This window comes from Neofelis nebulosa, chromosome 11 (genome assembly GCF_028018385.1).
Source record: "Neofelis nebulosa isolate mNeoNeb1 chromosome 11, mNeoNeb1.pri, whole genome shotgun sequence".
NCBI lineage: Eukaryota > Metazoa > Chordata > Mammalia > Carnivora > Felidae > Neofelis > Neofelis nebulosa.
The window spans coordinates 26,765,695-26,778,887 of NC_080792.1; the positions used below are offsets into that span (position 1 = coordinate 26,765,695).

The 13,193-nt window shown below is 42.9% G+C and overlaps 1 protein-coding gene across 6 annotated transcripts in view; it reads left to right on the plus strand.

Annotated features, from left to right (window-relative positions):
• Positions 1 to 458: 458 nt before the first annotated feature.
• The window catches only part of SMAD2 (SMAD family member 2), an 84,812-nt gene continuing 72,077 nt past the window's right edge, over positions 459 to 13,193 (plus strand). For 2 of the 6 annotated variants that reach the window (XM_058692179.1, XM_058692184.1), the window contains exons 1-2: positions 466 to 595; positions 930 to 1,015. The gene's annotated coding sequence lies outside the window, so the exon portion shown is untranslated. Of the gene's footprint in view, positions 651 to 791; positions 1,016 to 13,193 lie in introns of those variants that run through there. The other 4 variants (XM_058692181.1, XM_058692182.1, XM_058692183.1 and 1 more) reach the window with 4 other exon arrangements.

A 13,193-nucleotide genomic window follows, 5' to 3' on the forward strand; every position in this document is an offset into this window, starting at 1 on the left:
TCTCTTCCCAGAGCCTCGTGGGAGCGCGCCCCAGACGGAGTCAACCGAAACCGCGGGCGTCCCACTCCGCCTCATCCTCGGCCGCCCGGCAGCCCTCCCGCCCGGCCGCGCCTCGCCTCACGCTCTACGGGGGAGGCGGGACCAATCAGCGAGCGACGTCTCCCTTCCGATTCGAGGCCCCCGACGCGCGGCTCACACCCCGAGCACCGCGCGCGCTGATTGGCTGCGCGCGCCGCCGGTCCGGCCGGGAGGGCGGGGCGGCCAAAGGGAAAGAAGGTGGGGAGGTAGTGGCCCGCGACTCTCCGAACCCCGCTCGCGCCCCGACCCTTCCCGGGTGCTCGGCCTCCTTCCTTCCCTCCTCCGCTCACCCCGTCTTCCGTGCACGCCGAGCGCTGCGCTCGGCCGGCGTGCCTCGCGCCCTAACGGGCGGCCGGGGGCGCCAATCAGCGGGCGGCAGGGTGCCAGCCCCGGGGCTGCGCCGGCGAATCGGCGGGGCTCGCGGCCCGGGGTGGGAGGCGGGTCTACCGCGCGGCCGCGGCGGCGGCGGAGCAGCTCCCAGCCAGCAGCCAGCGAGCGTCGAGCGAGCCGCCCGGAGGTGGGTGCGCCGCGCCGCTGCGGCCGGCGGCGGAGGGCGCAGGGCGGAAGCGGAGGTGGGCCGGCGGGAGCGGCGGGGGAGGGCCCGGCCGTCCGGGCGGCCCGAGGGGTGGGGGATGCGGACGGGCGCGCGCCTGAGGGGAGGAGGGGCGGCGGCGGCGGCGGCGGGACGCGCGTCCCCACCCCCTCCCTCCGGCGGGCGGTGGCCGAGCCCGCGCCCCCTCCCCGCGCGCCGGGCCGCGGGCCGGGCAGTGGCTGGGGGGCGGGGCGGGCCGGGTGGCCGCGAGAGTGTTTTCAGTTCCGCCTCCAATCGCCCCTTCCCCTCTCCCCGCCAGCCCCTCATCCCATTCGGAAGAGGAAGGAACAAAAGGTCCCGGACCCCCGGCTCTGACGGGGCGGGACCCGGAGCCTCGGCGCGCAGGTAAAGCGGCGGCGCCCGGCGGGCCCTCGGGGCTAGGGGTGTGTTTGTGTCGGGCTCGGGTCGGCGAGGCTCGCCGCGTCACATGGCCGCGGGGGCTGGGGGCCCGGGTGTGGCGGGGCCGGACGGCCCGGAGGGGAAGGGGTCGGCGCCCGAGCTGCTCCTCCGGGAGCTGGGGCCGTCCGGGGCCCGTCCCCTCCGCCGCGAACGCGCTTGGTAGTTTGTGGTTCTGATTTTCAAAGCCGGAGGGACGGAGCTCTCGTTTCGGGAGTTGTTGGCAAGCCGTGTTAGGAGCGTGCGATACTTCGCTTCCACTTTCCTCCCCCCGCCCTCGCCCCGTAACCTTTGTTAACCATTATAGTCCCGGGGTTCTGAATTGCTTGTGTGTACTCTCACAAGCACGCACACGGCTGATACTCTGCCGAGATCCTTCTGCATTCACTTGTGAAAGTTGCTCTGCGAGCGGAGCCCATTAGTTTTTATCACACGCCTTTAGGAAAGCACGCTAATTGATTCGCGTATTTCAAACTTGGTTTACAAATTGCAACTCTGTTTTGTTTTCTCTTGGGGGATACTGTCCTTGGGTTGGGTACTTTGGGCTTTTACTTAACCTTTTTGTGGTTATGGTTTCCTTTTGATCCCAAACAAAAGGAAAACAATACCTAGGTTGGTTTTGTTGTTCCTTCCTCTTGACCCCTTGAAAGTTAAATACTACCGGTTTCTTGTCAATTAAACCTTTAATTAGAAAGGCATCTCCAGGTGAAACGAGTTTGGAAGCATTTTTCCATCAAAATCGTGTCTTGTTTGTTACAGTTTGGAGTGTCCTAAATTTTGTTGTTTTAAACTTCTGAAGTAACACATGTAAAGTAACTGTTAATGGATAAATAGGTGGTCACACAAACTTAACTTGGGAGTAATTACATCTTTCAAAAGTGCTCCTTGAAATTTGAATTAATTTATAGAATTCTTCATAATTCTGTAATCTTTGTTCCTTCTCATTTTTTTCCTGGTTTTATATGAATTGAACCTGTATCACTGATCGTAAGGATGTTTTTCCTTGAGCCTCATAAGATAATTAATTTGCTATTACTCTGAAAATACATTTGCTTTTCTAGTTTTGACCCCCTTTAAAATGTTTTCTTTAGGTAGAAGTGTAAGTTAAGTAGTTAAATGAAGTTTGAAGAGTTTTAATGTAAATACATAAATATGTGAAGCAGATATAACAGAGATGGGAGACATAATGTAAAATAGATTTCATAAATGTATACTCGTTTGAGGATTTTTCTCATTTGCTTTAAAAAAACCATACAGGATATTGGAGGAATTTTCTCAACCAGAAGTTTATTTGGCAAACATTTATATTAAATTCGAAAAGTAACACTGATTTTTGTTTTCAAAGTTCTTTAATTTTTGCCATAAAATTAGTCGTGGTAATAAATAAGAATATGTTGAGTCTAAGTGCTCACTTAGTGCTCTTAATGTTAAAATTGAGTTTAAAGTAGTTCATTGGCAAGTTTTAATCAATGTGATTGGAAATATCCATTTCTGGGCTTGTTTAGTAAGAAATTGCTCTCAGAGCTTTGCTTTTATGCGTTGTAGTTGTGTCTTCTAAAGTGCTTTTACATTGTAGGTGTTCACCAAGAGTTTGCTTTTTCATGGTTGTAACTTACCTGTGCCTAGCCGAAAGTGATCAAATCTACACAATCTGTAAGGTTCGTGTAATAATAGTCCTGTAAGAAACCATGAGGGGTAATTTCCTGTTGTTTGTGGCTTGTCAGGCCTGGTATGTGTCTTAACTAAGTAGGAATTTGGGGTTGGTTTTGTATATTTCAGCAGTCACTCTTTAATAGGAGCAAAGGTTATTTCTACTTCAAGATGGCAAAAGGTCCCCTTTTCATTTTCATATTGTGAATATTAGAATCATATTGTTATATTCACGTTGGGGGGAGATATGTGGCTGCATAGCCTGCTGATCAAAGACCCATTTATTAAGTTTTTGTATTTAGGTGATATTTTCAGTTTTGGCTCTTATAAATGCCTGAATGCTCTCCTTATTCTATTGGTTTTGTACTTTAGGACTCCAAAGGCCTTGTTTTAGAACAGCTTTTTTTATACAGGTGTTTTTGTAATGCTTATAAAAGCTGTATTTGGCGCAGTCCGGCAGATGGGGGCTCATTCATGTTCTTGGGACGAGAGTCATTTTTAGAGGGTGGAGAGGGGCATGTCTTTTAGATCCCTTGTCTTTTGATGGGAGGAGAGGAACCGTTGTTAAGCTTTTAGTTTTTGTGAGATGAAAGCTGTTTTCCACTAAGTATTCCAAGGGTATGTCAGAAGTGAGAAATCCAAAGATTTCAAAACCAATTCAGGAGAGGTTATACATTTATTCAACAAATAACTTGTATTTATTGAACAAGTAGCAATTATTTAACAAGTAAAATAGGCTTTGCTGTGTGTCAGGCCCTGGACTCGGCAGTAAAGTATCTAACAGGGAACAAGTATACCCCTGTTCCTTAATGGAATTAGAAAAGTAGAAACTCCTTCTATCTCCTGCCTTGTCCTCCAGTCCTCAGAGTAAAGAAATCACTTTATTGTACAAATTGAGGGAGCTTGCGATATGTTACTGAGCAAGTTTCTAAAGTATGCTTGCGTTGCATACTTTACTGTAGAGGACATTACCAGGGAAGACAAGTGTTAACTCAGTGTCACTGGGAACAGTCTGTAGTTTGGGGAGGAGCTTGTCATCAGTTTTTCACTATCTATACAACTGAGGATGTGGCCAGTGTTTCAGAAACACATTTGTTGCTGAACAGGTGAACACTTATAGAGCTAAACTTCCTTTGGCCTTAGTTTGACTATCCATTGCCCTTTAGTTATAGAAAGTGGCTGGAGAAAGGAAGCAAACCTGCATCAGACACATTCCAGTGAAAGAATTGGAAATAAAGTGCAAAGACAATGACCGACATTGAGAATAAGGATTGGGCTACAATCTCATGTAGTAGGACGGCCATGGGTTGTGGCATCAGAGAGACAGGCTAATAGTTGGTTTCTCAGTTACTATGTTGGGCAAATTGCTTAACTCCTGAGCCTTGTTTTTCTGGCTGAAAATGATTGTAAGGATACCTGCCTCTTCAGGTTATTACGAGGATTAAATGATTGTGGTTGAAGTACCTAGAACATTGCCTCAGACATAGGGTCCTCCCAGGTGATCTGTTGCTCTCTTGTAGCTTTCTTTTTTCTTTTCTTTTCTTGAGTTTATTTTGAGAGAGTGAGAGCGGAAGCACAAGTTGGGTAGGGGCAGAAAGACTTCCAAGCAGGCTCCACCCTATCAGTGCAGAGCCCGACATGGGACTTGAACTCATGAACCGGAGATCATGACCTTAGTGAGGTGAGATCAAGAGTTGGGCCCTTAACCAACTGAGCCACCCAGGCGCCATGTCTTCTGGTTGTAGCTTTCAGCAGTTCTTTTTAAGCTAAAGTTCTAGTGATAGGAGAGCCATCGAGACCCTTAATCGGAACCTGTTGGCATTTATTTCAGGTGTTTCTAACAAAGTTATCTAGCTTCTAAACCCACAGTAGATTAGAAACAAGTAGATTGTGAGTAATGTGGGAGGTTAAGAGGAGTGGAGGGGGGGTGGTGGGTAGGAGGATGGGGAACTGTTTTAGCCTAGTGTGTCTGGAAAGAAAAAAAACAGATAACAGCCTGGTGAGGATAATAGAGATAATCTACAGGACACAAAACAAATATTCAGAGCCTAACTAGCATGTCTGGGACCATTCAGTGCAGGACCAGACCTGAAAGCGTAGTAATGAATGTTCATCAATTAGCTTAAGCCATGTTTGGGAAAATCTTTTTAAAGAGTGCAGTAATCTACATAATATGCTTTAGATTGTCATTTGGGATGATTAGCAAATATTCTTAAAGGGGTAGAACATTGTGCCATATAGAATGACTTGCGAAAGATCCACAGGACCTACTATGAGCAAGATGTTTTTCATTTGTTGTGCTATTTAGAGCACCACTGTTGGTGACTGAGAAGCCTTTCATGCTAGGCCAGTAGTAAAGAAAGGTGATCTAAGTGCTGTAGCACCCCATGCCACCCCCTTTTTTTGGAGTAGGTCATTCCTTGTCAGTCTGCAGGGGTGTCAGCTAAAACATTTCACTCAGGCTTCAAGATAGTGTGCTAGAGATTTCGAGGACTGAACAAGTATGGACAGTTGGCTAGCCTGTCTGTTGAGGGCTTCTTGCCTCTTATGTGTGACTTTGACCCAGTATTTAGCTTTAATAATTTTTTTTTTTTAGATTATTCTCCTTCCTACCCAGGAAGAGTTACTTTCTAAATCTACTCCGTTAAATGCTAATTGGTGACCTTGTAACACATAGCCTTAGCCATTTTTTTTTTTTCCAGTAGTACACAAGTAATTCAATCTTACTCATTTAAAAATGAGTTTGAGGCTTATGGCTTGTCTCTGATCAATTTTGATCATTATTCCAGATTGTTATAATTGTGATGTATTCAATTAGGGCATATTTCAGTGCTGATTCTAGCTAGTCATGTCAAGGATAGCCCTCAGCTTCAGTTTCTGTAATTTCATGTGGGGAGAATATAATTTTGCCAAGCTAGATGGATTTAGACACTGCCTTTGATTTGGCCAGATAGCCAGAAATATTAAGCTAATTCTGTGACTTACATTCTAGAGTACACAGGGTGTACATTCCTCTTAGATGTAACTGAGCCACAGTAGTAGGGCTGGTGCCTGGTAATTTAGATCTCTTTAAGTTTGGGCTCTTAAGAAAACAGAGATCCTAGTGAATGACTTTAATCCCATTAAAATTTGTGAGTTTATTTCATTGTAATATGAAATGGTCACTAATTCTTCTAGGTAGTCCTGTGATTTTTCTTTTTCTTTCTTTTTTTTTTTTTTTTTTTTAGTCCTGTAATTTTTCAAAATCTGGAATTACTTTGGCCTGAGGATGAGAGCAGTGGAAAGTAAGTGTAGACTTTAGTTGCTATCTGTTCAGTACATGTGCCCAGTTTGCGTCTGAAACCCTGCATTTCCTTAAATCTGGTGTCCTCCTCCTAACTCCCTTCCATTTTGGGGGAGGGCATAGGTTCAGGCTTAATGTGTTCAGTTGGTAAGGAAGAATAATCTTGGGGGGAGCCATTGGAAGTCCATCAAGTTCGTTACCTTGATTCAAAAAAGATGCCATCTGAGCAAGTAACATGGGAAATCTGTGATCTTGTAATTTGCCTGTGTCTAAGGTAAAGTGCATTTTCATATGCTGCTTCAGCTCTTCCAAAAATTCTATAAAGAGATAATGGTTAGGGGCGCCTGGGTGGCTTAGTCAGTTGAGCGTCCTCCTTCGGCTCAGGTCATAATCTCGTGGTTTGTGAGTTCGGGCCCCCGCGCTGGGCTCTCTGCTGACAGCTCGGAGCCTGTAGCCTGCTTCAGATTCTGTCTCCCTCTTTCTCTGCCCCCTCGTCTGCTCATACTGTGTCTCTCTCTCTCTCAAAAATAAATAAATGTTAAAAAAAAAAAAGATAATGGTTAAACTTTTGTGAATATTAAGGAAATGCTCTGTTTTAATGTCATGCTTCTTTACAAAATATGGGGCTGCGAATCTGATTTGCAAAGTTCACAGAATAAACTCCTGATAAATGCTACAATGGAAGCAGGGACGTGAGCTTTCTCCCTTGATTTGAATGACCTATGGAAACTTTTTTGTTGACTAGAGATGTTCTATCTGTGGCAGTGAATGCAAATTTTCCATGCTTAGACCAGCCTTTTACTTCACAGACAGGTGGTTAGGCAGTAGTTCATGTAAACTGGCCATTTAAACTTTTATTTATAAACTGTTTTAAGTATCAGAGGGTTCAGCTTTGGTCTGAGGTTTGTACGTCATTTGCTCTAAGCCAGTAGTTTTCAGACTTAACACGTGCACGCTCGCGCACGCACGTACACACACCCACCCACCCCTGTATGCGCACAACAGCACCCAGAACGTACAAAACGTTATGCAGAATCTCAAAATGTAAGGGGGATGGGCGGTTGCGGAAGTCCTGCCTGCTCAGTTGTCCTCTCCCGGGGGATACCTGTGAAGCTCCCCCTGAGGACTGATAGATCGCGGAGAAAAACCTTGGCTGTAGACCCGAACTAATATGGTAGACACTAGCCACAGGTGGCTGCTTAGCACTTGAACTGTGACTGCAGTAACCGAGGAAATAAATGTTAAATTTAATTTTAATAGAAAGTTTTGTTGAACAAGCCTACTGTAGACTTTGCTTTGATTGCACTTGCACACCCTGAGGACTGTAAGCGGCTGCTTCAGCAGGTCAAGACTCTGGGAGTTGCAGGGCATTTGGAGTACTGAATCTTCATGCCGATTTGAGTCTGGGCCAGTGTGGTCTTCTAATAGTTGGAGATATCTATCTATCTATCTATCTATCTATCTATAGATAGATAGATAGATAGATATATTTTTTTTTTTTTAATCTGGGAATGATAAACCAGCATGTAATTTTATGTTTACAAGCTGCTTATAGACATATAGATTCCATACAACTCTTTCAAGGAGAAAGGAATAGAACTCCAAGAATAGGTAGTCTCTTTACACAGCAGTCCGTATGTAATGTGGCCTTTCACTGAGCTAATGACCTGCTTTCAGGGTTAAATTCATGCTCTCACTTTAGGTTTTAACAGTCCATAAAATTGAACACATGAATGTTTTCTATTTGCTTTCATTTAAAAGACACCCATCGTTCTCTAGTGGGGCCACCTTATGTTTCCAATGGCAGGGTCTTTCCTTCCTGGCTTACAACTTTGGAAAAGAGCACAGTTACAGTGAGAATTGAGAAGTCTGTTTTTCAGTGAGTTGTTGTCTATCTTTATATATATTTTTTAATACTTTTTTTATCCTCATTTCTTTGAGTAAAACCATTGTCAAAATTCAGGTCATTAGTTGTTTTTTGTTTTTTGTTTTTGTCTACCTGTGTAGCACATGTTTGAACAGGATTGCCAAAAATCTTATGGTGATTTTGTACTCTTTCTGGAAGGACCTTAGGTGTTTGAGACAGCACTATTACATTTGAAGTATTTTATGTTGAAAAATCTAGCTTTCTTTTGAAATAAAAATTCATATAGGTATTTGGGGAATATTTTGTATTTGTAATTTGAAGATATTTGAAACCTACATTTGCTTTCTATATTTAATCACTTCCTTTGTTCTACACTTGAACCTTGGAAACGTTTTTTGCCACTCTTTCATATTCGCTTCCTACCTCCCTTTCAGAAGTTACCAGTGAATTCTGAACAGCCAAGTTTAGCAGTCTTTTTTAGTTATCATACTACTTTTTCCAGTGTTTGTCATTATTGACTAAACTCTTCTTTACTTAGATTTCTTAAAATCACACAGACATGCCAAAGCAGACACAGATTAGGCCCATTCCACCTGCTATAAATGTTGAATTAGATGTAAGAGTTTTCCTTGGGTATATATATTTTTTTCTCTTATGTATATAGTTGATCTAGAGAGGGAGGGGGAAAGGAAGGGAGGAGAGGGAGAGAGATGTTTCCAGGTACCAGAAACTTGGAAATCAGTCAGTGTTCAGGAAAAGCTGACTTTGGGGAGTTTACTAACGAATCCAGTTGCTAGGGATGAAGTTGTAATGATATGACTCTGGGAACTATGTGCTAAGTGTGTGTGTGTGTGTGTGTGTGTGCGTGTATAAAAACTACTTCAGTATCATTCAAGTATCTGGCCTCTGGGAAAAACAAGCCTCAACGCTCTCTATGAAGAAACTAGAAAAACACTAGTCTTTATAGATGAACTTACATATCACATGAAGACCAAACATGGTAAATAAAAAGATACCACCTAGATGTAGAATGAGGAGCTTTTAAGATAGGTAATACATTATTACCATTCAAAACTCAAAAAGTCTCTTTCCGAGCCTGTCCCTTGCCACCCAGTTGCCTTTCCAAAGGCTAGTAACGTTACTAGGTTTTTGTGTAATGTTCCAGTAATCCTGTCCATATATGAGCAACTTTGTGCATATATTACTTTTTAGGACAAAGGGTCACGTATTTTATATAATCATCTTATAGATTATTCCATGTCAGTACATAATGAGTACCCATTTACTTTGGTTTCAGAGTATTATTTTGTATGGGTGCTGTAATGTATTTGACCAGTCTTCTGTTGATGGACATTTAGGTTATTTCCAGTCTCAGGGTATTAAAAACAGTGTCGCAACAAATAAACTTAGTTTATTCATCATTTTACACATACATGAGGTAGGTTTCTAGAAGCGGGTCAAAGGATAGCTACGTTTATGTATTTATTCTATGGAATGGACTTTATTCATGTTTTTGAGTAGGTAGTACATGAATATGGTGCAAAATTCAAAAGGAACAAAAAAGTAAATAATGAAAAGTAAGTCTCCCTGAAAACTCCCACCTCCTACTCCCCAGTTCTACTTTCCAGAAAGGGAACCACTGTTATGAGCTTCTTTCTGGTGTATCATTCTAGAGCTGCTGTGTCCCAACATGTGGCCACCGAGCACTTGGAATATAGCGAGTCAGAACTGAGATGGGCAGCAAGTGGAAAATACACAGGAGATTTATAACATTTAGAACAAAAAATAGAATGTAAAGTATTTTACTTTTTAGTACTGATTGTGCATTGAAATAGTAATTTTGGGGGGCGCCTGGGTGGCGCAGTCGGTTAAGCGTCCGACTTCAGCCAGGTCACAATCTCGCGGTCCGTGAGTTTGAGCCCCGCGTCAGGCTCTGGGCTGATGGCTCGGAGCCTGGAGCCTGTTTCCGATTCTGTGTCTCCCTCTCTCTCTGCCCCTCCCCCGTTCATGCTCTGTCTCTCTCTGTCCCAAAAATAAATAAAAAAATGTTGAAAAAAAAAATTAAAAAAAAATAAAAATAAAAAAAAAAGAAATAGTAATTTTGGATATAGTGGGATTAAATTATTTAAATGATTAATTTTATATTTTTACTTTAGTTTTTTAATGTGGCTAGTAGAAAATTTACAATTACGTGTGGATGGCATCCTATTTCTGTTGGGCAGCCCTGGTCTAAAGAAATTGCACGTGTAGACAGACATGTATGAATACATGAGAATTTCTCAGGCGGTTTTTTTCTTCTTTTGCATTGTAGTCTGTGGGAGCAGAAATCTCTTGCTAAGGTGATGGTTAAAAGAGACGTATCGGGTGGTTCTTTACTGTATCATTTACTCTCAATCATTTACGATGATCATTGTGGGTCTCATCACAACGCTTCCATTGACTTTTATGATGTTTGTGCACTTTGGAGAGAAGCCTGGCATTATTCTTGGCTGTATATTTTTGAACTTGCTCCAGTTTGCATTGGTTGCCTGTATACCTAGGACACAGCAGTCATCCTGGGATCCCTCTTCATTCTTGGTCATCTTATGAAGTTCCTTCACCTTTTTTCTTTGTTAGATCCCTTATTCTTTTGGCTCTCCTTCCTTTTAATGAAACATGTCTGTCAAGACTTTCCTTGAGAGAGAATGTATTGGGTAAATATCTGGAGATGTTACATGTTGAAAATACCTTTATTCTACCCTGGTTGGGTAATAGAATTCTCGGTTGGAAGTAGTCCCCCTGCCCCGAATTATGAAGGCATTGCTCTGTTGACCGCACTTACACTGTTACTCTTGAGAAAACCAAAGCTATTGTGATTCTTTTTAAAATAACTTGTTGTTTCTGCCAGGAGACTTCAGACTTTTCTTTGTCATTAGCATTCTGAAGTTTCACAGCCACCCACCTGGATGTATGTGGATGTGTTCTTTTCTATTGTCCTGAGGTCTTGATTGGCCCTTTAGGTCTTTCGGTTCAGGGAGTATTTCTTGATTTCTTTGATTGACCCCTGCCCCGCTGTTATCTCTAATGTCTTTCTGAAGTCCTCTTTGGACATTGGACCTCCTGAATTAAGTCCTTCAGTCCTCTTCACTTTTTCTACTATTTTTCATCCTACTGTGGTACTTTCTGGATTTCCTCTACCTTTCCATCCCTTCTATTGATGTCTGCCCTTTCTGCTATCAAGAACTCTCAAGCTATCCAAAGCTCTTTAATTTTTTTAATGTTTCTTTTATAAAACATGCTGCACTTGCTTCAGGGTTGCTCTTGTCTTCCCTCGTTTCTCTAGCTATGTTGATGATTTTTACAATGATTTCTTCTCTCTGTATGGTCTCAAATTTCTTGAGTTGCGTTTTTCAGGTTTGGGCCATTTTTTCCTCAGATAATGAGAGTCATCCTTGATTACGAAGGTAGGGGTCCAAAAAGCCGATTGAAAACTGAGCCTGTGGGTGAGGCTTGTCTCCTTTCAGTTTCAGTGTAATCTGTGTGGGCTGTTTGTTGGTAAACTCTCAGTATTAGTATCTGTACGTCTTTTCTCCTCGGTCGGGTCAGGCACCCCAGAGAAGAGTCTTGATCTGACTAAATGGTAAAAGTCTGGCTGCTAGTATTTTGGGAGCCAGAACCCAGGGGAGGAAGGGATTGGGAGTCTGCGTTCAGCATGCAGTGTACTCGTGTTCATTTACTCCCTCTCTTTTCCCAGTGATCCCCAGGCCATCTCCTAGTCCAGTGAGACTGTTTTACTTTCTGCTGAGAATAAACATTTAGTCTTCTAGAGAGGGAGAGGAACAGGAACAGGTACTTAGTGACATAGATAGAGTTGGAGAGCACATCTCAGGATCTAATTGCTTCTCAGATATCTCTCACCCAATCCTGCCTTTTTCATCTCCCCTCTCAGAGCCCTCAATTTTTGCTGTGACTAGTGCTGTCTTTTACTTAACCCTTTGAGGATTCTGCTGTGAAAATCAGGATGTTTCCCCATACCTCGCTTAGAGTTAGTAGAGTTAGTAGTCTCTGATCTGTTCATCCATTCATTTTCCAGTTATCAAAATTTTACTTGCTTTCTTTTTTACCCTTCTACATGAGAGTGTCTTTTTCTAATTCCTTTATTATGGTTTTTTAGTAAGCTGTGTTTTCTTTTTTTTTTTAAAAATTTTTTTTTTTTCAACATTTATTTATTTTTGGGACAGAGAGAGACAGAGCATGAATGGGGGAGGGGCAGAGAGAGAGGGAGACACAGAATCGGAAACAGGCTCCAGGCTCGGAGCCATCAGCCCAGAGCCTGACGCGGGGCTCGAACCCACGGACCGCGAGATCGTGACCTGGCTGAAGTCGGACGCCCAACCGACTGCGCCACCCAGGCGCCCCGGTAAGCTGTGTTTTCACCTGCACCCTACTGATGAAAGTTTTCCATTAAATTTTTAAGGGTATCTCCCCACCCTTCCCCCCAAAAAAGACTTGGAATTGAATGTATAACTCCAAATGAGGATGAGGGAGTGGAAATGAAGAAATTTGATCATTCCAACAGAAGGCAAAAAAGGAGGAAAAAGCAAAGAACATGCAGAAGAATTACAAAACACAAAATAAGACGATAGAAAATTGGCCCAGGTATTTTAATAAAGCTTGCTGGTTAAAGGACAGTGGCAACTTAAAAAAAAAAAAAATTTCAAATGCTTTTTATTAGTAGACACAACTACAAGTATGATGACATAGTTTCAAAGTAAAGGAATAAAAAACATACACTAGGCGTTAGAATTTATGTCTGAATCCATTTTGGTCTGCTGTAACAATTCTATAGACTTGGGTGGCTTATAAAAACAAATTTATTTCTCACAGATCTGGAGGCTTGAAGTCCAAGTTTAGGGCACCAGCAGATTTGGTGTCTGGTGGGGACCTGCTTCCTACTTCTTAGACCGCTGTCTTTGCTGTACCCTCATCTGGTGGAAGGGAACAAGGGGATTCCTAGGGTTTTGGTTTTTTTTCCCCCCTAGGGCTTATTTTATAAGGACACTAATCACATTCATGAGGAAATGTTTGTTACTAAAGAACTAAAGATTAATGCGTTAACTATACAATGTGATGAGTTAGGAAAAGGAAGGAAATAAAGTTGAGAAACATTAATGAAAAAAAAAAGTTACAATCGGATCGACTGAACCAAAGGTGCCAAGTTGAAAAGACTACGTTTGCCAAGATTGATAGAGGAGGAAAAAAAGGCACAAATGCATTAGAAATCAAAAGGGGATATGACTACAGACAAATTGAGATTTTAAAGCTGAGAACACTGTGAACAGCTTTTT